We start from the raw sequence: 25,296 nt of genomic DNA on the forward strand, positions 1-25,296 counted from the left end.
AACCCACAACACACTTCCTGGCTCATTTTATACTGTTTCGTGGTAGTTACATGATAAAGTCACGTGACCCGCCGGCACTGAATACTAAAAGAATGCACAAAGCTCCCTGCAACCTGCCAAATACACAGGTAATGCTAACTAAGAACACAGGTACTGAGTGAGTAAATCAAACAAAATAAAAAGGCACCAAAGATGAATGTGTGTGTATTTAAAAAGGAGATAGACATAGAAGAAAGACTGCATTTTTGAAAAAATTAAAAAAATAATAAATAAGTGCCTTAAAACTATTGCTGTCCATCAACCATACTTAACTACGCGGCAAATTCAGAAATAACCAAGTAAACTAGTTATGTACTAAAGATAAATGTGTGTGTATTTAAAAAGAAGATAGACATAGAAGAAAGACTACATTTTTGAAAAAATTGAAAAAATAATGAATAAGTGCCTTAAAACAATTGCTGTCCATCAACCATACCTAACTACGCTGCAAATTCAGAAATAACCAAGTAAACTAGTTATGTACTAATTACCCAAACCCAATAACTACTATTCCATACACCTCTACTGGAACAACCAGTATGTAACCCCCGTAAAACACAAATCCCTCCATGTGATCTCAAACTCATATCAATTTATGCATTATGAACTACGCGGCAAATTCAAAAATAACCAAGTAAACTAGTTATGTACTCATTACACAAACCCAATAACTACTCTTCCATACACCTCTAATGGAACAACCAGTATGTAACACCCGGAAAACACAAATCACTCCATGTGACCTCAAACACATATAAATTTATGCATTATGAACGACTTAAACCATTCACCAACCATACCTCGACACCTACACAAAACAATTCAAAGAGAACTCTTCATTGAGCCCTCTTGGGACCCCAAGAGGTCAATCCAAAACATCTCTCTCTGGGCTAATATTCTCAAAAAGTCACCTCCTCTTGGTGGTTTCTTCACCACTTCCAAAACATTAAACCTCAATTGTGCAATAGTATGTCTAGACATATTAAAATGCCTAGCAACTGAAGATTTCTCATTTTTACACCGTATTTGAGATTTATATTCAGTCCATCTTTCACGTGCGGATCTGGCTGTCGGTCCAATATACATTAATCCATACGGGCACTTAATGCTGTAAATCACCCTGTGTATCTGCATGTGGCAAAATCTCTAAGAGTGATTTTTTTGCCCGTCTGCGAGTGAAGAATGTATTCTCCTTTAGCCACATTGTTACAATGACTACACGACAGACAAGGAAATGTTCCCTTTTTTTTAGTCACCAATGTCATCTGAATTTCCTTCGGGCCTCTTTCGGCTCTCACAACCCTATCTCTCAGGTTCCTACCTCTTCTATACACCATCATTGGTGGAGATGGAAACAATCCCAGAAGTGTAGGATCATGATGGAGAATCGACCAGTGTTTATGTATGATTCTTTTAACATGCCAACTTTGTCGAGAGAATTTGGAAATATGCAAAATTGCATCAGACTCCTTCTTCACCTTAGGTGTAAGCAATTGCTGCCTTGTAATCGGGAGCGCTCTGTTCTGGGCCTCATTCAAATGTTGTACTGGATACCCTCTTTCAGAGAATTTTTTAGAGAGCGACTCACATTCAACTTTAAATTCATCAGTATCCATAACAATTCTCTTAATTCGTAATATCTGACTATATGGCAGACTAGCCATCATTGGCTTTGGATGAAAACTCGCAAAATGCAATAAATTATTAACATAAGTTGGTTTATGAAAAAGTGATGTTTTGACCTGATTATTAACAATTTCTAACTGAACGTCCCAAAAAGTGTAACTTGGGGTCACCAATTTCCAAAGTAAATTTTATCCGTGAATGAACAGTATTTAAATACTCAAAAAACACTTCGAGTTCACCTTTGGAGCCACACCACACACCAAAAATGTCGTCGATGTACCTTTTCCAGACAATTATCTTACTGGACCATTCAACATTGTCTAGTACAAATTGTTTTTCAAACCAGTACATGTAGATATTAGCATATGCAGGGGCCATCGCTGACCCCATTGATGTTCCAGAAATTTGTGCAAAAATAATCGTAATAAACTCAATCACCAACTGTGGATCACATTCTACATTCACAGACTGTAGTAGTACCCACTCTACTGCCTCAATTCCCTCCTGGTGGGGAATCGAGGTGTACAGTTTTGAGGCACTTATTTATTATTTTTTTTATTTTTTCAAAAATGCAGTCTTTCTTCTATGTCTATCTCCTTTTTAAATACACACACATTCATCTTTGGTGTCTTTTTTATTTTGTTTGATTTACTCACTCAGTACCTGTGTGCTTAGTTAGCATTACCTGTGTATTTGGCAGGTTGCAGGGAGCTTTGTGCATTCTTTTAGTATTCAGTGCCGGCGGGTCACGTGACTTTATCATGTGACTACCAGGAAACAGTATAAAATGAGCCAGGAAGTGTGTTGTGGGTTGGGATCTGTTACGTGTGAATTGGAGAGGAGCCGTTGAATCTGAGGTGAAGAGGTGCGCTTCTGGAAGTAAGTTTAAGCTGTGTGGATGTGTTTATATTTATTTATGTTTGTATTGGAAAGGTGGTGTTAGTTTGTAAATGGTATATTTTGTGTTTGTTTTTTAGTTGCATTATACATTTCTATAATCAGCAGGATGCTTTACATTGGATGCGGAGTACTGGAAGTCCTGAATTTGGATTGGATTGGCTATTGATTTGCCTTAGGTAAATAATATATGTTGGAAGAGTTGCACAATTTAAATTTTGGGTTTTCTTTGAGGATTTGGGCTTTTTAACTTTCTGTGTTAAGTTGATGTGTTGGCACAAAGATGAGGTGGTGGCACAAGGTTGTGGATTTTGGTGATCGTTGAACTGCACAGATTAGTTGCCAATGAGTAATAGGTGTTTTTTGAACAAGTTGTTTAGTCATTAAGGTTTGGTGATTTAACTACGTGTAATTGGAGCTGATAGATATGCTTTGGTATTCCAGAGTTCGGCAGTCACATTTCACTTGTTGAGGACGGCAGGAGTATTCGCAGGGATCCTGGTTCTGTGTACGTCGTGCACAGACAGATGCACAGACAGAGACTCTATTTTCTTTGACAACATTCCAACTGTGAGGTACATACAAATAAGTGTTTTAGGTTTTAATGCAGTTTGAGATTTACATTTGGAGCCATACCAGTTGTACCACTGTGAATATACAACCACTTGTGTATGTTATGTAGAATTGTGGTTGGATTTATGTGTACCTAATTATTTAATGTATTCTCTTTATTTAATGTGTTTAGTTTGTCCAAACATTTAATGATATGTGAGATGTCCTTTAATTGTATATATATCTATACTTGCAGATATTTTTGCTCCTGAAGAAGGGGATAGTCCCCGAAACGCGTAGAGCTTGAAGCTGCAGTTCAAAATTTGGGGCTTATTTCTTTGTCTGGTTTGATTTGTTTTTCATGCTGGCCATATTGGAAGTCAGTTGATACCTTTTTTTCTGTACTTTTATGAAGATAGTTTGTTACCTATATTCTAAATTGACAATTCTTTCTATATATAAAAGTGCAAATGTTATGAAATTTGACTGATTTATTTCATCTTGTAAGGTGTGCAGGGGACGGGAGTGTCTTTAATTTTAGACACCTTTTGTTTTATGTTTAACACATGCTCCAGTGTCAGGGCGTGTATTCCTCCCCAGCACCCAGAATTGTAATAACATTTCTCTAAATAGTTATTTAGTTTTTGAGTAATTAGGTGTGCTCTGATAGATACTTCTTTCTATTATCCTATTTAGTCAGCATCAGCCCATGAAAAGATTTGCGTTGAACGCTTACATTGACAGTGGGGCAATTGGCAAATATATGGATCTACAGCTGGCTGGCAAATTGGAAATTTCCTTGACAGAAAAATTGGAAGTCGAGAATGTTTCCGGGGTGGATGGCACTCCATTAGTGTCAGGGCCCGTAACACAGTGCACCAACAATCTTATTATTCTTTGCCGGGGAGGACACAAGGAGGGACACAAGGAGGGGATTTCCTTCGATCTTATTCAAGCACCCCAATTCCAGATAATTTTGGGAATACCTTGGTTGTAAAAACACAATCCTGTCATTGATTGGTGTTCAAGAACCTTGAAGTTCAGTTCAGGATGCAAGAGAACTTTGGTGGTGGAAATTTGGTGGAAATGGAAAAACCCAAGAGAACAATCGAAATTACTTTAGGTCTCCTCGGTTCATTGCCATCAGAGTATCGGAAGTTCCAGGAAGTTTTTCAGGAGGAGAAGCAAGCTGAAGTTCTGCCCCCTCACAGACCATACTATTGCCAGATCAATCTTGTTCCAGGAGCTCAGCTTCCTTGCCATCGTATATATGCATTAAAGGAAAAAGAGCACATCCATCTGAAAACATATCTCGACCAGTATTTGGCTAATGGTTTCATTAGACCATCCAAGTCCCCAGCAGCGTCACCTCTGTTCTTTGTGCTGAAAAAGGAAGGAAATTTAAAAACCTGCATTGATTATCGAGCCTTCAATCAAATTACTGTGAAGAATCGCTACCCTCTGCCTCTCATCTCAACACTACTGGACCAGGTGAAAAGAGCCAAAATGTTCACAAAACTTGAACTTCGAGGAGCATATCACCTTATTCACATTAAAGAAGGAGACAAATGGAAAACGGCCTTCCGCACACGTTATGGACTCTTCGAATACCAGGTGATGCCCTTTGGGCTATGTAATGCACCGGCAGCTTTTCAGTCTTTCATGAATGACATCTTCTGTGAGCTTCTGGATATCTGTGTGGTAGTCTACATTGATGACATTCTGATCTTCTCAGCTGATCCTAGGGAACACGTGAGACATGTACCTTCAGTTCTCCAGATACTCAGAGAAAACTCTTTGTACGTGAAATTGGAGAAATGTCAATTCCACGTTTCTGAGGTCGAATTTTTGGGATTCGTATTATCATCACAAGGAGTGAAGATGGACAATAGAAAGGTTTATGCAATTCTTTCCTGGCCAGCTCCCACATCAGTTAAGGGAGTTCAAAGTTTTTTGGGGTTCGCAAACTTCTACCAGTGATTTGTGTTAGACTTTTTTTGACTGGTTCATCCCATCACGTCTCTGCTCTGAAAAAACAAGACTTTTGCTTGGACAAAAAAAGCTGAAGAAGCCTCCCAGAAATTGAAGGAGAGATTTACAGCGGCTCCAGTCATAAAACATCCTAGGCTGGATCTTCCCATTGTGGTGGAAACTGATGCGTCAAATGTGGCCATGGGTGCTGTCCTGTCTCAGCGTTATCCAGTCTCTCAAGAGTTACATCTAGTAGCATTCTGGTCAAAAAAGTTTTCCACTGCAGAACTCCATTATACAGTCACCGACAAGGAGTTGTTGGCAATTAAAAGTGCATTGAAAGCATGGAGACATTGGGCCTCATTACAGGTCAGGCAGTCCGGAAATACCGGTGGCGGTAAACCCGCCGCCACCGTTGTTTCCGGACCGCCTGAACCCGACTCCTGCAGGCGGGAGGTGATGTTCCCGCCATGTTTGACCTGGCGGGTTTAACACCGCCCGCCTGCAGGCGGACGAGGAAACACCGGAAGCATTACGAGATGCTGCCGGTGTTTCCATGATCCTCATTCCTATTGAGTCCCATTGGACTCAATGGGAATGGGGATTTACACCATTCCGACTCCGTGATTCCCGGAAAACCGGGGTTGTAATGCCCTGGTAATTCCGGGAATCACGGAGGCGGAATGGTAATACGAGTCCGGCGGTAACCAGGTGGTTTTACCGCTGCGGTTACCGCCGGACTCGTAATGAGGCCCATTATCTGCTTGGGGCTAGGCACACTGTCACCATTTTCACAGATCACCGGAATTTAGAGTATTTACTCTCTGCTAAAGCATAATCTCCACGACAGTTGAGATGGGCCCTCTTCTTTGCGGAGTATGACTTTGTTCTCACGTTCGGGCCTGGTATTCGCAATGGTAAGGCTGACACTCTGTCCAGAATTGGTAAGGGAGAAGAAGCTTATGTCGCATCCACCCCCGTGGAAATAATTGCAGGCGAGAAGATGCTTGGAGTCATGAACATAACAGATACTTTGTTTGAAGAAATGAGAGATGAAATCAAAGCAAGTATGAGTGCAGTAGAAATGTAGGAATGGGAGTCTGGGAAAGAAAATGGTAGTGCACTGGATGGTTTGTCATTTTATCAAGTGCGACTATATTTGCCTACTCGAAAATTGCAAGAACAAGTGATTGAAAATTACCACAGTTCCTTGATGGAAGGTCATCCGGGAGTTACTGAAACATTGGAAAAGTTCAAGCGATCTTATTGGTGGCCTACTTGGCTAAAAGATGTTATACAATTGATCAAAACCTGTGGAAATTGCGCTCAAAACAAATCCCAGAAAATGAAACCTGCAGGTTTTCTTAAACCATTGTATGTGTCACCACTTCCTTGGCATACTCTCTCTTTAGATTTCATCACTGATTTACCCAAAAGCAATGGATTCGACACCATTCTGGTGGTGGTGGACCTTTTTCCTAAAATGGTGCATTTTATGGCCTTGAAAGGGCTACCTACTGCATCAGTCCTGGCGAAAGAATTTTTGGAGAATATTGTAAAGTTACATGGCTTTCCTTCCATTGTGGTATCTGATCGGGGAAGCCAATTTGTTTCTGAATTCTGGAAGAAATGCTGCAAAATGGCCAAGATTGATGTACGTTTGTCCACCAGTTATCATCCCCAAACGGATGGGCAAACCGAGTGCACGAATCAAACGTTAGAACAATACTTCAGGTGCATGCTCCACCAGACTGAAGATACTTGGTTCGAAATTTTGTGGATAGCTGAATATGCTTACAATAATTCTGTACACTCTTCCACTGGATTGAGCCAATTTTTCACATTATATGGTCGGCATCCTCGAACCTCAGTCTACGATCTGCCTGAATCATTGGAAATGACAGCAGTAAGGACCTTACACAACAATATGGGCACCGCCGTTGCAAAAGCAAGTGAACAATTGTCCTTAGCAAAAGCTTCTCAGAAGAGGTTTGCAGATCGCAAGCGCAAGGATTCTCCAGAATACAAGGTGGGAGATTCAGTTTGGTTAGCTACCAAGAATGTTGCATTAAGAGGAGCTCGGAAATTTCTTCAAAGATTTTTGGGACCTTTCACTATCGAAAAAATCATCAACCCAGTGGCTATGAAATTGACACTCCCAAAAAACATGAAAATCCACTCAGTGTTCCATGTGTCCTTGTTAAAGGCTGTCAATCCTAATACACAAATTCAAGAACCTCGTGCTCCATTAGTTGTGGAAAATGATCAGCCCGAGTTTGAAATCACGGCTATCCTGGACTCCAAAGTGGTTCGTAAGAAGTTGTTCTACTTAGTGGACTGTAAAGGTTATGGGCGACAGGATAGAACTTGGGAACCCGTAGGGAATATTCATGCACCCAGATTGATAACTGCTTTCCATCTGAATAACCCTAACAAACCAGGAAGGGGAGGGTTCCCACCTAGGAGGGGCTTTGAGGGGGAATACTGTCATGATCACGAAAAAAGGTTCCAGAGTAACCCCAAAATAAAACTGTACATCAGCCTATTATTACTGGATAGCGGGACGGCAACACACTGTAGTGGGTGGGCATAGATAGCCACTTCCTGACTCCACAACATGGCTGCCCTAGTTGTTAGCACTCCATGAGTATTTAAGCCCCTCCCAGCGTGTGCTCTGGGCTTCGCGTCTCAATGCTTACCGATGCCCAGCAATCCTCAGTCAAACCTGTACATTTATATTTATTGAAGTAGCTTAAGTTTTCAGACCACAGTTCCTTGTAAGCCCTGCGAACAGTAGGTTTCTTAGTTTAGAGACAGAAACTTTCTTAATTGCATCTTCTGTCAGTCACTACAAGTTGTTCCCGTCCGTGCTCTTTGCTCCTGTCAGGCAGCGTTTTTTACAAGCGTCTTGCTCACAAACGTCTCTGCTCGAAGCATTTGGTCTTCACAAGTCTTCGCCACAGCAAGTATTGCTGTAGCTTTTACATGTATAGAAGCTGTGTTTCATAATGCTGTTGTTATGTGGAGAAAATGTTTTCTTTCATTTACCATATTCACCGGTGCTAGTTTGAAGGAGCGTCTTTTTCCCCAATTCATGCAGCCTTTACTTTTCCTAATTAAAATGCACGCACTGCAGATCAGTTGGGAAATCAGGCAGTTGTTAGAATAGTAGCGCTATTTTTGGCAGAACTATTTACCCATGTTAATTCAGTCACAAGTGTAAATTCAATAGGAAGTTCCCACTGCAGTCTAAGAATTACCCCTTTTAGTCACATTCTAGCACTAGTCAGTCAGGGGCAATTAAGCAGGAATTATATCGTAATTCAGAGACACATTCTGTCTGTAGTGCCACATTCAATTTGTTCACAAAACAAACCTAGTTCATATTAATCAAGTGCAGTGCCCCGCTCTCCATACCAGCAGTGACATTCTTCAGAACTCAGAGCCCCTGCACAGATGCAGGATGGAGAGCTCATCCAAAAAGAATACTAGGTAAGACATCAGTAAAAAGAGAGTCTTGCAAATAAATTAGTAACTAGTTCTGTTGCTTATTTTGAGGGTTGCTTCACATTCCACAATGGAATTCTTTATGTATTAATAGTTAACCTATTATTGCAGCCAATAATAGTCTACTAGAACCATTGGCACAATATGTAGATAAAGTGATTCAACCCCTGACACAAAAGTCCACGACATACATCAAGGATACTAATCATTTCTTGAAAACACTGGAATCTATTAAGTTTGAAGAGAGCACAGACATCATGTTCACAATGGACGTGACGAGTCCGTATACAAACATTAATCATCAAGCAGGACTTGAGGCGATGGAATGGCTTCTACTAAACACAAGAGAAGTGGTAAACAGTGATCGCCTATTCATATTGAAATTACTTACGATCATATTAAACAATAATTTCTTCATGTTTGAGGATCGATATTTTATCCAGATCTCTGGAACGTCCATGGGTGCGGCTATGGCCCCGAGTTATGCCAACACTTACATGACTTATTTGGAAGAAACACATGTTCTACAAAACCCAAGATGGAAGAACAAACTAAAATGCCTTGTACGCTTCATAGATGGCCTTTTTGGAATTTGGAATGGAACAGAGGAAGAACTAAATGAATTCTTTTCATTTATGAACGCAATTACCCCAAGAATAAAATTTACTCACAAAATGAGCAAAACATCAATTGAATTCTTGGATGTAATGGTTTATCTCAACACTGGCAAACTAGAGACAACAGTATTCACGAAAACAACAGACAGAAATAGTTTATTACTCACATCAAACTTTCATCCAAAAAGAACAATAGAAAGCATCCCATTAAGTCAATTTTTAAGATACAGAAGAATTATATCAAAAGAAGAAGATTATGACATGAAAGCGAGAGATCGCATCAAAACATTTTTGGAAAGAGGATACAGTCCAGATTCAGTATCTAAACATTCTGTCAAAGTCAAGGGAATTCCAAGGTCAGAAACAATGACGCCGACAAAAAAGAACACTAAAACTGAATTGGTCTATGTGACTACATATTCGCACCAAAGCAATTCAATCAGAAGAATAATTAAGAAAAATTGGAAACTCCTTGAAACTGATCCAACACTATCAGCGTTGTTCCCAAAGCCACCATTATTTGCATACGCTAAAAGTCCATCAATTCGAGACAATTTAATGAAATCTGACATTTGTTACAAAAAGAAGAAGGAAATGACATGCAAAGGCACTATTGCGTGTAATAATTGTAATTGTTGTAACAACCTAATTAAAGGAAATATAATAAACCATCCATATAATGGAAAAAGAATACAATTGTTGCACACCTCAACGTGCGACACCAGCAATGTAATATATGGAATTAAGTGTCCTTGTGGACTCTATTACGTGGGAATGACAGGACGCAAGGCAAAAACACGATGGTGTGAACATAAGTCAAATGTAAGATAGCAATCGGAAAAATCCCCAGTGGCGCAACACTTTGTGAAAATGAAGCACACAATAGCACAAATGAAATGTGTAATACTGGAACATGTGACACTACCACGAAGAGGAGGCAATTTGAATAAAATGTTGCAACAAAGGGAGATTTTCTGGATAGAAAATCTGGACAGCATGTACCCGAGAGGCATGAACATGGAATGGGATTGAAACTGTTTTTTATAACCCAAGAGAAGGCAGATCTTTCAACTTGGAATTCTTTTTAAAACTACAGATAATGCCGAGGATGAGATATGTAGAGGAAAAAAAAAATGTGCCCAAGAAGAAAAACAGTGAGATGTATAATAAATTCTGCTTTTAAGACATTAATGTGAGAACTGTGACATCAACATTTATATATTATTAAGTCTGCCCTTAAGACATTTCTGTGAGAATTTGTTATATTAACATCTATATACTATGTGAAATTATATGCATATATATGGAGCAGATACGGACTATGAAGCTATGAATACACAAGTATAACTTTCAAATTTGTATTGTAAACACTAAAGATATGGAAGGATGAATTGTACTAATATCACATGATTAATTCTGTTTTTGAAAAAATATGGAAGAAAGCATATGTGAATGGGTAATGAACATTAATTAACTGTAAAGATATTTTATGAAATGTTCTATCTATGTAAAGAACGTATTTAGAGCATGATTGCTATGAACTCTCGGAAGGTTAAGTGTGCGAGGATATTTGACCCGGGTTTCCGATGAAAATGTACATGATAAATGATTAGAAACTTGTTTACAAACAGAAAAGATGTCCCAATCTGAACTGGGAAGAACATTAGTGTGAGGTTGAACTACACACCCAATATGGTGGCTGTAAAGGTGCGTGGGAATTAGTAAACAGGCAATATAGGAGACAGACCAGTTGAGCCTGGTTGCTTAGCAACCATTGGATGCAGGACCCAGGACACAGAGTGAACACGAGAGCGGGCAGCGTTTGGAAGGATCGAAAAAACAATAAGGTAACTAACGAGCGCACGTTATTCCGTGACTGTAGTCAGGAGTGTTCAGGGTAACTCAAGTAACACGCGTACTTATAACTATTAATAGAAACGTCGATATTAAGGAATTACGCTTCACGGAAAGCGAGTCGTCTTTCCGAATAAGAGTCAGCAACGGAACATGGCGTATTAACAGAGCGGTACGCAAATTCCATCCATCAATCTAAGAGCACAGAAAACAGGTAGGAACTAGTAAGATGTCCGTTACTAAAGAGTTATTTAAGTATATGGAATAAGGTATGGGAGAGTAACCCATATGGTTGAAATATTGATTGCAGAATTATCAAGAATTACAGCAACATGGAGAATTGAGCTCCCCTATTGGATACCTAATATGTTAAAATACGGAGAACAGGCTTCCCAAATCAGAATTAACAGTGACTTTACCGCGAGGTAAGTGTCGCAAATAAAGTGATTTCTTCCTAAAATTTTGATCGCAGAGTGGGGCCCAGCGCTGATTTTTAGCGACTGATCCCACTCGCGATCGAACCACATTTTTGAAAGTTGTAAATAGTGTTGTGAGTGACAGGACTTTGAGGACAGATAACTAAAGTGAAATTATTTTGTTTTTAACAGTTTCAAGCATCTCAGCAAAGGACACATAAGAAAAAATGTTGCAATAATATAGAAACGTGCAAAAGGTTGCCACACTTGGGTTTACTCTCACAAGGTTAGTACAGTGTACTGAGTATGAATAATGTGAAAAATAATACTTCAGAAGTAGTTATAAATGAATGGAGTATTTTATACATATACTTACTTTGTAGAATTAAGAAAAGGAAAAATTGATATCCCCACCTGAAGAAGGGCGGACAAATCGTCCGAAACGCATAGTGGAAGATCTAGTTTAAAATCCTAGTAGCTCACACTGGGAGCACAAACAGAAATAACAAATTAAGGATATCAATTCATTGGAAGTTCACATTACCTCCATGCAAGGATCTATGAGGACTCAAATTGAGAAATTCAGAAAATTACTGAATTTTCATTTTTATGAAACAGTATGTTTAAGTAGGGATCATGTAAATTGATGTATACCAGAAATAGGGGTATATACAGATGAATGATGATTATTTTTGATGTTGAGCAAATTAATGAAATTGGATTGTACAAACTTTTTTCATGAAGGAATAAATTCACAATGTAAAGATTGAGTTTGAGACATGTTAAAGCATAACTTTATTTATTTGGCTGGTATATACAGCACAAGGGTGTGCATTTGTTATGTCCTCCATTGTGTATGGAGGACCACCAGAATTTGTTTAGATTTTCAGTCTGGTAGCACAGACTTAACAAATTGCTCCTAAGAGTTTAGGTTAACACAGATTATTGTTTATATTCATTATCATAGAATTAACACACAAGCTACAGTGTGCACTTCCACAACCAAATTTTCTCCTTAATCGTTAACCTGGTCATAGAAGAAGTGTAGAGAGTAAAACATTGCTAGCTAAGAAGAGTTCCCCGCAGAGTTAAGGTAAGAGTTACAATTGTGTATTGTGTTTGTTGATGTTGTAGTACAAAAAAGCTGAAAAGGGCAGGAGAACTCTAGCCTCTGGACCAGAGTATTATAATTGCATAGAAAAACAGAAAAAGATTGTCCAGAGAAAAATCGATTTGAAAAAATGTGTATCAGAATTTATTGAAAGTGATACCAATAATTTAAACAGTGATGAGTCAATCACAAATAATTAAACACTGATCACTTTAATATAGCAAAACAGCAGCAACCATATGCCTAAAATCGGCTAAAACATTGTCACACATACTTGCCATTCATAGTGCACTCATTCAAACCCAACTCTACATACCGTGACATACATCCAAAAGCTAAAAGACAAAGGGATCATGCTAAAAACCTATGGGGAGAAGGAATTCATGACTAGTCCCCATCAAACAGACATAATTTTTATGTTCACAATCAATAGAATTAATTAACAAATAATCTATTGTCAGGGTGGATCAGAAGGAAAAGTGCAAAAGATCGCATCCCTGTAGGGTTTATCTCTCCACCGGTTTCGACGTGTAGTGGTAGTCAACACAACGTCTTCCTCAGGAGGTGGATGTTACCATTCTGTAAAAAACAAAAACATGGCTATAGGCTACTGCATAGAACATATGAGTCATGGCTGACTGTCTGCAGAATACAATTAAAAACCGGGGCAACTGTTGAAAAGCAGCCCAATTTACTTTGTGAAACAACTAAGGGATCATATATGCCGTGTAACAATTAAGCAAAATAGGAATCCCAATCTAACAGCTATACATGACAGAGTGAAAGGGTTAGTGACTCCCAAAAGAAGACCGTGCAGAATGGTGGGGAACCTTCAGGACCATGGTTAATCTGCGACAAGTATGTAAGCGTGCAAAGTAGATTATATATGAACATATGATTGTTAGTTAGGTCCGGGATGGAACCGTGCCCCCGAAAAAGACCAATACTGGACCAACCTGGTGAATGCCAAATTGTTGTAGTGGCCGTAACGAAGTGATGTGGACAGTCATGCTGGGGGAAGCCAGGACCAAATCCTGTCCTAAAACAAGACCAACATGCACAGAGTGAAATAAAACAAGACAAAGGTACTATATCAAGTGCTTGTGACTGGAGCAAAAATGGTAGCTCACCTATTGGATTAGGGAAAGCCAAGGCTGCAAATGTTGAAATTAGGAAAGCAGCACAGCTTAACCCGAAACACCAATATCATCTGTAGATCACTGCAACAAACCGGTAGGAAAGCCCATTATAAAGATGAAATAGCAAAAAATGGCAAAAAATGCCTGAGCAGAATGCAAACACTGCTTTGGTAAAGTTACAAATAGAGCTGTGTTGTAAGAGTCCACAGCGGACGTGCCTATCCCTCGAGGAGGCCAAGAGTATTATGCCAGTACATAATTACATGTACAGCATTCATGTGAAAGCTCAAAGATGAAATAGCAGAAAATGGCGAAAAATGCCTGAGCAGAATGCAGACACTGCTTTGGTAAAGTTACAAATAGAGCTGTGCTGTAAGAGTCCACAGCGGAGGTGCCTATCCCTCGAGGGGGCCAAGAGTATTGTGCCAGTGCAAAATTACATGTACGACATTCACGTGATTGCTCAAATGATTGCCCTGTTAAAGAATGTGCATGGCGGCAGTGCACTGCCGTCCGAAATGCAGCCCCTCTTAAAAGTATTAAGAATTCCTGCAACTAAGGTGTATATAGCGGAAAGACTAGCCGCTCGCTTACCTCCATCAAACGATTTTCCATCTCTGTAAAGTGGCCCACATAATAGGAGTCTGAAAGGACTGACTCTGTGTGGCGAAATAGATTTCCTCACTCGAAACGCCACGCATGCGTATGGGCAGTCTGCACAAAAGAGGCTGGCTGCCGGCAACCGCAAGTCAAGCTCTATTTAAGCTAACTGCGCATGGCTGTGTTGACAAAAATCAAGAACCCAGGGGCGTGCCCTTGCTCGTATACTGCCGCCCGAAATGTAATTAACTCAAGCAATGATTACTTCCTCAGCTGGAAAGAGAATGTAGCTGAGAATTAAATGCAGATGCCTGAAGGACACCTAAGAGAATTGAAAGCTGCCAGTTGAAGCCCAGAGTAGTTTATTAAGGACTTTATTTCACGAATCTTAACACTGTTATATTTGATTATTTAATAAATATATGCATTCAGTAATTTGAGTGCAAATTCCTGATGTAATGGATATGTTGATGTTACCTTTCTTTTGTACAACTTGTTCTGAAATAATAAATAAAGTGATAAAAGAGGAAAAAAAGATATGTCAGGATGTTTATGCCGTTAGCTTCCATTCCCTAAGTTTTCAGCACGGGACAAGGCAGTACACTCAAGCTTAGCACAGTCTCTAGCTTCTTCTAGCACAAGGAACCAGTTCATGCATGAGCATCAGGGCCTTTCCGTCCCAAAGTCTCTTTGCCTTTCAAAGTCTCTTGTTTCAGAGGGCCTGATGCAAAAAACGAATTATAAGTTCTTGTCCTTAACTTTCAGATTATCACAAGTACTCGACTTCTCATGCGATTCATCATTCACCTTGGATTCCCCTCAGCGGGCTCAGATCCTTTCACCACAATTTTCATACTTTATTTATGCATTTGAATTCTCAAAGTATTCTTTCTGGGGTGACTCACGGTTCACCCTGGATTCCCCCTCAATCGGGCTCGGATCTCAGATCCCCCTCGATCTGGCTCAGATGCCTTTTAACGCAATGTTCATTACTTTACACAAACTTGCTTTACCAAAAAAACCTTTAGCTGATCTCCCTCTGCCGGGCTCAGACCAACTTCCTTTATGATTACATCAACTATTGAAGACTTTCTAATTTGCACAGGGTTTTGCTAGATCCATTGCAGGACCACTTCAATTTCACAATTCTTTGTCACGTTTGTCACCTTTCAGCTGGATACCTACACAAACTTTCGAATGAGCACCCACGTGGCACCGGACCACTCTATCTATGGTATTGTATCTTGGCTTCAAAGTTCAATCGCTCATCTGCTGATTTAACTGTGCTCGTGTTGCTTGCCACATACACTTAAAACATTGTTCTCTTCAGTTTGTACTATACAATGTTGCCGCTTGCAACCTTGGCTTCAAGACCAGTTTGGTATCAGTGGCCCAATTCACCAGCTGTGCTGACTTCACTGGTGATGCTTTGTTGTAGGGGCCAAGGTCAGTACCACGGCAGCAAGCATTTCTCCTCGCCTTGCCTATCTGTGCGCGAGAGCCCCGGGTACCTCCGACACACAATGCAGGATTCTTCAACCTCGATTCCTGGTCTTATGTTTCTTACCCTCAAAGGTTCTTGAAAGTAACAGTCTTTCGGTGAAAAGGTCAGGCCACTTCCCTATTTGCAATTTGCAATCCTTTTGGGTCGTGCGTCTTTTGCCTTGTATTAAACTGCCATCTTCATCTTGGAACCTCTGCTTCCTCGTATGCTTTGCCTTGCTCAGAGTGTGCTCTCATGCTCCGCCTTTTATCCATGTTGGGAAGCGTGATGGAAGTCAGGTGTGTGTATCAATCAGTAATTGCCTTACCCTGCCTGACCATTGTATTAAGACATGTCATGCTTGGTTGTTAGTCCGTTTTCCCTAACAGTGAGCTGTCTGTGTGAAAGTGTTTGTGTTGGGAAAGGGAGGGATGGGGTTGAATTCCTAAGTAAGGTGTTACAGGGAAGGGGAAACCGTGTCTTGCCATCCGATGTCCCACTTCCACTCACCCAGGTGATCCTCCTGCTCTGGTCCACCCCCAGAAACTGGATCCAAAAGCGATGGCTGTGTCTTGGCCACCTCAATGACAGATCCCTGGGGACTAGCAAGTGAGACACCTTCAGGTTTCTCACACTATCAAACTAAATGAAAACCTTAACAAATTCAACCAATACACAATGGGTTGAGTGGAAAGTGTGTTCTAATGCAACCCGTGTCTTTTGAATACCAAACTAAATGAAAACCCTAACAAAAGTGAAAACGAACTTTACATTTGAGAAAAAACCATCAGATGCTGAATTCTAAATTACATTTTAAATCCAAATGAAATCAATGTATGCTACATTCAAAGTTGAATGATGTGAAAACAAAGTATTATATTTAAAGCAGAATTAATTAAGACTTTGAAGTTTATTCCAACACAGCTGCAAGATCTATATGAAAAACCAACCATACAATGAAGGCACAAGAGTGACAAAGAACTTTAAAGAGACAAAGGATATTTTTGAGCTGAAATTAAGTCTTGGGATTGGGAGCCCTGAGACTTGATGCTGAAATTAAGTCTTGGGGAAGGGGACCCTGAGACTTGAACCATTCATTGACTTAGAACCAGACTCTCAGATTCTTTTGTGCTTGGAATGGTGTTACTTGGAACTTGGGCAAGGGAACCCCGAGTATAAGTTAAAACGGTATAATCCTGAACGAAAGAGAGAGCTCATTCTGAGACTTTTCTTTAGGAACTGCTTGATACTTGGGGAAGGGAGCTGAAAGGAAGCTGCGAGATGGAAGAGGCTCAGAACTTTATGTTAGACACTTTCTTTTGGTTGTTGACATCCCTACACATTATATAGATTAGTTGTGAGGGCAAGGATAGGTTTTGGACACAGACAGATTCTTCAGTTGAACTCGTTGACGCAGACTTTCCTTAGTTTTATTTAGGTAGGGAAATCCCACCTTAGCATAGGGCAAGATAGACCTTTTTCCATCCTGACATTTAAGTTAATAAAAGTGTTTGTTTTGAATTCAGCATCTGTTGTCTGTGTCTTGCTTCATGATGCCTTCACAGTGAGCAGGTGCAAGTGGATCTAGGTCACCTGACCTAAGTGCCGTCCACCTATCAATCACTGTAAACTGTTGATGCCTTCCTGCGTTGCGAGCCTTTTCCCCTACTTAAGCAGCCCTCCAGCCGCTTTTCCTTTGCAGTTGGTGAATAGGTGCAAGCAGATCTAGGTCACCTGGCCTAAGCCCCACCCATCTATCAATCTCCTTAAATTGTTGGTGCCTTCCTGTGTTCCCACCCTTTTTACCTACTTAAGCAGCCCTCCAGCCTCTTTTCCTTTGCAGTTGCTGAGCAGGTACAAGTGAATCTAGGTTACAATGACCTAAGCCCCACCCACCTTCTTAGACCTGTCTCTTCCTTCCTGCTCTTAACCCTTAGATCAAGGTCCTCTCACTGGGAGGATCCAGGGCCCGAACCCATGCTCAGACGACATGTAAGCATGCACTGACATGTGTTTTCCCCCTCTGTCCACATAGGCCACCCCCACCAGCACCAGGCAACACCAACGTCAATGACATCACCCCTCCTCTAAGGCATGGACTCTGCCATGCAGTAACCTTACCCACATCAGTCTCAAGTCCTTCAAGACGTCCCTACCATCATAGCACGGAAGTTGGTGCTCGCCAGCGTCCGTTCAGCCATCACCCATGCAGTAGACATTGCCAACCTTATCACTACACACCACTTTGATGTCATCTTCATCCCCGAGACCCATCTCCTAGACATCCTTGTCCCCAACAGCTACAGCATCCAACACAGAGACCAGAAGAACAAGACAGGCGGAGGCCTTGCAGTCACACACAAACTTGTGGCCCTGCACCAGACATGAAGTCGACAACAATGGCTCCTTCTAAGTCCTCTCCTGCAACTTTCCGCTCTCCACAACTGACAGAGCCACCTTCCATCTCATCTACAGACCCCCCAAACCCAACAGTGCCTTCATCAGAGACTTGACCGACCTGGTCACCACCATGTCCCTCTTGCACGCAAACAACTTTTTCTTAGGAGACTTCAACCTCCCAGCCAACAAGGCCACCAAACCGATGAAGTAAGCTCTCCTCAGCCTTCTCGACACCCTCAGTTTCACACAGTTTCACACAGCACACGAAAGACCCAACACACATGCAAAGTAACATCCTCGACCTAATCATCACTGCACTTTCTTCCCTCCACTACAGCTCTCCTATCCCGCTTGAATGGTCTGACCACATAGCCGTGCCGTTCAACATCCTGCACACCATTCCAGTTAAGCACGCCCAGCAGAAACCCAGCAGACAGACTTTCAGGTCCTTCAAGAACATCCCAGTGGAAGCCCTCACAGAACACCTCGCCAACCTAAACCTTACATGGACCGAACACCCCCAATCGAACTGCGACTCTCTACTGGAAGCACTCAACACCACCCTCTCAGCCTGCATCGGCCAACACATGCCTCTGAAACAACACACCCTCAAACGGAAACCATCATCAGCCTGGTACATGCAAGAAATGAAGTTCAGCATAAGAGTCATCAGAAAACAAGAGAAAACTTGGCACCTCTCCAGCACTGCATCCAACCTGGCGCTCCTCAAGGAACTCTGAGCAACCTGCTGACAACTAATCAACACAGCCAAGGCCTCCTACTATCAGAATACCATAGCAGAAGCTGACAACAAAAGCAGACTTCAAAGCAGTCAATGCGTCAATCTGCTACCCATCCCTGTCATACCACACTCCATCGAAAATCCACTGCCATCAACACCTTCATCGGCAATATCAGATTCATGAGCACATAGATACTAGTTCTGCATCCACAGACCCAACTCACGTCCCTCCTCGCAAATTCTCAACACCCAGGATGACATTCAAGACATTCTTGACAGAGGACCTCGTAGAAACCATAGCCACCCTGAAAGCCACATCGTATACTGATGATATTCTTGTTCAGATGGACTCCTTTAGATTGCAGGTGCTACCCGTCACTTGTGGAGTCCTGCAGGGTTCCATCCTCTCCCCAGTGATCTTCTGTCTATACATGGAGCCACTGGGAACCCTTCTAGCCACACCCAACATCCACCAATATGCTGATGACACACAGCTATACTTCAAGATCGACTGCATCAAGGACATCCATAGGCTCAAAACCTGCCTCTCGCTGATCCAGTCTTGTATGTCCAGTGCATACTTGAAGCGCAAGCCCTCGAAGACCAAATTCCTGTTCCTCATCAACAACACCAAACACCCTGGCATACAGACCTGGCTATCAACCATGAACTCTGAGGGCTTCACACCCAAGCTCACCTCCTGCACGAAGTCTCTTGGGTTCCACATCGACAAACACCTCTCCTTCAAGACACACATAGCTAAGAAAACTCAGGCAGCTTTGTATCAGCTCTCCCTCCTGTGAAGGTCAAGCCCTTCCCCCCTCCAGACAGCTTTAGATCCACCGTTCAAGCACTGGTACTCTCCCACCTGCATGGGGACAATGCACTCCACGTAGGCCTCACGTCATCCCCCCTTATGCCCCTGGGAAGTGCCCTATATGCAACCGCTTGCCTCATCAAGGATCTACGCAGATACGACCACATCACCCAGGCCCACACCGACTTTCTACATACATTCAAGTCTTACTGCATCATCTATAAGGCAGTCGCCCTCAAGTCATCCGGCTACCTCGCGGCGAATCTCAGCATTTCTGGTGGACCAACACCACCAGAAGCCAGGACACGTGCAGACTTTATATATGATGCTGCAAATAGGAAAGCACCAGAAGAAAAAACCTTGTCTGCCTACACCCCAAGACTATGGTACCTCCTCCACGTTGGCATCTGACTCGCCCCCATGCTTCTACGATTCAGAAAATAACTCAAGACCAACCTCTCCAAGGAGCCCCTCCTCAGGAGTCTCTCCTCATCAACACCTAGGCCATCACGTCGCCCCTCGCGCCACCTGATTCGCTAGATGCCGCCCCTCCCCCTTTCCTCCCTGCCACCCAGGAAAAAGCTGTACCCTTCTTCTGTGCCCCTCTGTATCCTATCCCTAGCTGTATATCTGTTCTGTTGTTACTACTGAAAAGCACTCCGTTATGTATCTGTATTGGTGTATACCTCTGTAATGCACTCTGTTGCTTCTCAAAGCTAGGTCCGCGCTCAATAAATGCCATAATAATAATAATTCCCCATTATAGGGATAGTGAGGCATTTTCCAACCCCTTTTGTTTCAATAAATGTTAATGCCCAAAACCATGAGTTCACTGTGTCTGCGTCTCATTCCTGCCTCCTCGCAATGTTCCCTATTCGGAAATAACAGCAGCACATTTGCCCCCCACTCAGAAAGATGTTATCCATGTATTTATTTAAATCATAAATCATTTTCTGTTTCTGCTATCGTAATGAGGCCCAATGACTGCGTACCAAAAAAAAGGTTCGGAAGGAGGGGGATTTAGGGCACTATGTCTGATGAAGGAGAAAACAGATTGAATTTTTAGAATTATCCGGTCCCACGGTTGTATGTGGCAATGAGAGAGAGGAAGGGTATCTAGCAACATGGGTTTTAAAGAACAGATCCTGTTGACCAGGTTGGATACCCGATTGAGAGAACAACACCTCTTTCAGTGTGGATGTGCGGTCAGAATCAAGCAGATCAGCTATTTTATTTTCCCCTTCTGGTGGTACCAAAATTATTAGCATGGGTTTCAATTTTTATCAGTTGAATCACATCCCACTCCTGATACCATATGTAAGGAACTCACAGTGGCAACAATAAGACAAGACAATTGATCACAGTTCAAGGGTGTTTATTACATTGTATAGGTTGGTTGGAAAAAAGTCCAATCTAAACCTAAATCTAAGATGGGAGCAAGCTACGACCATCAAATAATAAAAAGGCAGTCCTAGTGGCGTCTTGTCAAATAAAAGGGCCTATACCAAGAAAAACCTATTGCCAATCCTTACAACTAAATACAACAAGAGTGTGGGACAGAGATTCAAATTCCCCCCACAACACACAAATGCAGTACAATAAAGGTGTTATAGAAGGCATATGCGAAACAGCAGAAAATTGGCTTTGCACAGCTCAATTCAACAATGGTGAGTTAGTTTATAGACATCAGGTATTCAGAACATAACTCGCAGGTGCTCTGCAATGGGAGAACAAGGCTCCAGGAGAGTCACATATCTTGCAGTGTCCCTGAATGAAATGTCCCTGATTCTGTGCAGGTTGACAGACTTGGACCAATGCTGGGAATTGTGAGACACCTGAAGATGTCTCCCTGACTAGTCCCTGAGGTCTGTCATCCAGGTGACCAGGACACAGCCATTGCTATTGGATCCAGTTCCTGGGGGTGAACCAGTGAGGGAGAATTACCTGGATGAGGGCTCCTTGCGGAGTGTAAGTGGGACACTGATGGGTGAGACACAGTATCCCACTTCTTATAACACCTTTTCCCATCCTACCATGTAGGATACTGAAACACTCTACCCTGCTTTTACGACACAAATACTTTGCTACACCACGAAGGACAACCGATTTACACTAGAGCCGTTTACCTGACATATCCCAACACGTGGGTCGGGCAGAGCCAGAAAATTGAGCAGAACCACATACACACCTAACGGGCCTTTAACTTCCCCACAAGGATAAAAGTTGGAGCACGCGAGCACACGAAGAGCAAGGCAGATGGCATGACGAGAGAGCTATCCAAGCACGGCAGTTCAAGAGGAGGAGGAAGCTGGCGAGATCTCAAACGGTGACGAGGAGAGAAGCGACCTTGCCCTTTCTGACTCCACAAACACAGCTTCTACCCTCTTCCATGACCTCTGCACCTCACTCTCCCCCTCCATTCTCCCCTCTGGTCCTACCCACTTGGCTGTACACACCCTGGATGCCTTCATCCACACAAATCCTTAGCTCTCTGCAACACCCTGCTCTCCTGGTCAGACCACTCCCTCCTCTCCTCCCACCTGGGCCCTCTTAACCCTCTGACCGCACCTCCCCAGCTCTGCCAACCTAATTCACGGACATCCGCCCGATGAAATGAGTGCCAGTTGCTGCCTTTGCATCCACCTTCATGCCACCCTCTCCTCCTACTGCAGACTCTACCTCTGAATTTGCTCTCAGTAACCTCCATCTCACCACCTCTAACACTCTTGTCATTCTTGCCCCAGTCAGGAGGATCCACCTGAAACATGTCACCAAGCGTAACACTTGGTATGACTCCGATCTAGTAGACCTGAAGCACAAATGCAGAGCTGCATAATGGAAGTGGCAGACCACAGGGTCATAATCTGAAAAACGAGCCCTTCTCCAAAGGCAATATTGTCTCACCATTCATTCTGAGAAGAGGGCCCACATCCAGACCTGTGTCTCTGCAGCATCCAACAACACAGCTGAACTCTTTAAAATCTGCAAGGAACTCGCCAATACTTCTGTAGACTCCACCTTGCCTCCTCCCTCTCATGCCCTCTGCACTGCACTGGCCACCTACTTCATTGCAAAAACTCAGGACACCTTGAACACTCTTTCTTCCTGCCCTTCTTGCCCCCTCCTGCCATCCCCCTGCTAAGCCTTGCTTCCCATCCTCCCTCTGCTTTCTCTTCTCCTGTCACATTGGACGAGGTCACAAGGGTTTTCTGCTCTATGAAGGTCTCCTCAAAACAGGTCTCACCCTGTTCTTTCAAAACTATTAATGACAACATTGGCTCCCTTGCCCCTGCACTTTGCTGATTTCTGCAATCACTCTCTTGCTACTGGGTCTTTCCCCTCTTCCCTCAAGCACTCTCTTGTGCTCCCTCTCCTCAAAAAGCCTTTTGCCGACCCCTTGTGTCCGGCTAACTACCACCACATCTCTAGCACTCCTTTCCTTGGGAAATTCCTGGAGAAGCTGGTCTTCCCCCAACTGGCCCAACATACTGAGCTCGTTGGTTGCCTACACAACCATCAATCTGGATTCCGAGGCTTGTAAACCGCTCTTCTGAAGACCCGTGAAGAACTGCTCACATCTCTTGACACTAACTCTCCCGCTGTTCTCATTCTACTTGATCTTTCCTCTGCATTTGATACGGTCAAACACTCCATCCTCATAAAATGACTCCATGATACCCTTGGTATATCAGAGCCAGCACTGGACTGGCTGACCTCCTTCCTCACTGACCATCCCTCCCAGGTCATCCAGAGCTCTTTCTCCTCTCCTACCTCTATCTCTACCTGTGGAGTTCCCCAGGGCTCAAACCTCTCACCCAGGCTCTTTAACCTCTATCTCGCTCTGCTTTCTCACCTTATCTCTACTTCCTCCCCTCCCTTCCATTGTTATGCAGATGACACCTAACGCTTCTTAAAACTTCCCTCTGATGCTCTCCCTACTTCTACCATTCCCGAATGCCTATCTGCTATCCAGTCGTGGTGTGCCTCCAATGATCTCTGCCTCAATGCCTGCAAGACTGAGATCCTTCCTATTGGGGCTCACACTCCCGCGTTCCTCCCTTCACTCTTACCACCCTCTCTGAGCTCTCCCCCTTCTCCTGCATCTGAAGCCAGAAACCTTGGAGTCATCTTCAACTCCTTTCTCTCTTTCCTCGCTCACTTCTTGGACTTGCCAAGAAGGCCCATTTTCAACTCCACCTCCACAGAGGTATCCTCCCTTTCCTCACTTTCCCCCAGAAGCTCAATGTCTCTATAGATCTGATACTCTCTAGGCTGAACTACTGCAACAGCCTCCTCCTTAATCTACCCTTTTCCTCTATCTGTCCCCTCCAGCTTTCCAGCTTGACCAGAATAGTGCTGCAAGAATTATCCTTGGCCTCAAGCCCAGGGACTGTATGTCTCCAGCCCTAAAAACCCTCCACTGGCTCCCGGGAGCTGCAAGGATCAAATTCAAATCCCTCTGCATCATCCAAAAGGCTATCTGGGACCGAGAACCAATCTATCTACAACTTGATCTCACCAAATATTTTAATTCCAGATCTTTACGCTCCTCCGGCTCCAACACTCTGCGTGTCAGGTGCTTTTCTAAGCAGCAAGCTGGTGGCAGATCTCTCTCCTCAGCTGGCATCCTTCTCTGGCACAGCTTCCCCCTTCCTCTCTGTCTTGAGCCGGATCTGCTCAAATTCCAGAAGCTCCTCAAGACTTTCATCTTCACCCCCTCCTTCCACCTCTCACTCCTGTGCTAATACTCTACAGTCGCTGAGATTGGTGGCCTGGGATCTTATGTGCTCTTCTGCGTCCCGGCCTTTCCACCCAATTGCCCTCAGCCTTCTGCTCCATCCCAGCCCTTGCCTTGGGACACCCACTGGCTTGTGTTCTCACAGGCCTGCACTTATTATTGGCAGGTGATCACTCTGTACCAACTTACTGTTGCACACAACTGAATGTTTGGCATATCATACTGTGCAACTCTTAGCACTTACCCCTTTCCCTGTCACTTCTCTCTCTCCCTGCACCTGCACATTCTGACTGCTCACAAGGCCTAGTAGTACCGACTCTTTCATGTTCATCATTGTATTTGCCTTTGTTCCCATGTTCCATCCCCTTTGCCCTGTGGGTCCTTTGAAACACAATTTCTTGATGTATAAGCCCCTTAGAAATGCACAATAAATAAATAGCAGTGTCCATTTTACCACTTTTTTGCAAAATCCTTGCACACTTACCCACTACCCTAAAAATGTATAATGTATGAACCCTTACCCTGCCCCCAATAAAATGCTGTGAAACATGCAACAAAATGGCTTTTCACCAAATGCAGAGGTGGGCGGGTACCCGTGTTCATGTGCCTTTGTACAGGCAGCCAGCACAACTGGGAGATGATCTTCTATTGAGGGTAGCATTGCCAAGGTTTATTTTAATATTCTGCAAGTTGAAAAGGACTCTGATCAAGATCAGTGTTTGAAGTTTTTACCCAACGTTTCTATGTCAAGAATCCTAGAGAGTACCCAGACCTGACCCCCCCACTC

The sequence above is a fragment of the Ambystoma mexicanum genome, chromosome 9 (assembly GCF_040938575.1).
Source record: "Ambystoma mexicanum isolate Mex_15411 chromosome 9, UKY_AmexF1_1, whole genome shotgun sequence".
In the NCBI taxonomy this organism is placed as follows: domain Eukaryota; kingdom Metazoa; phylum Chordata; class Amphibia; order Caudata; family Ambystomatidae; genus Ambystoma; species Ambystoma mexicanum.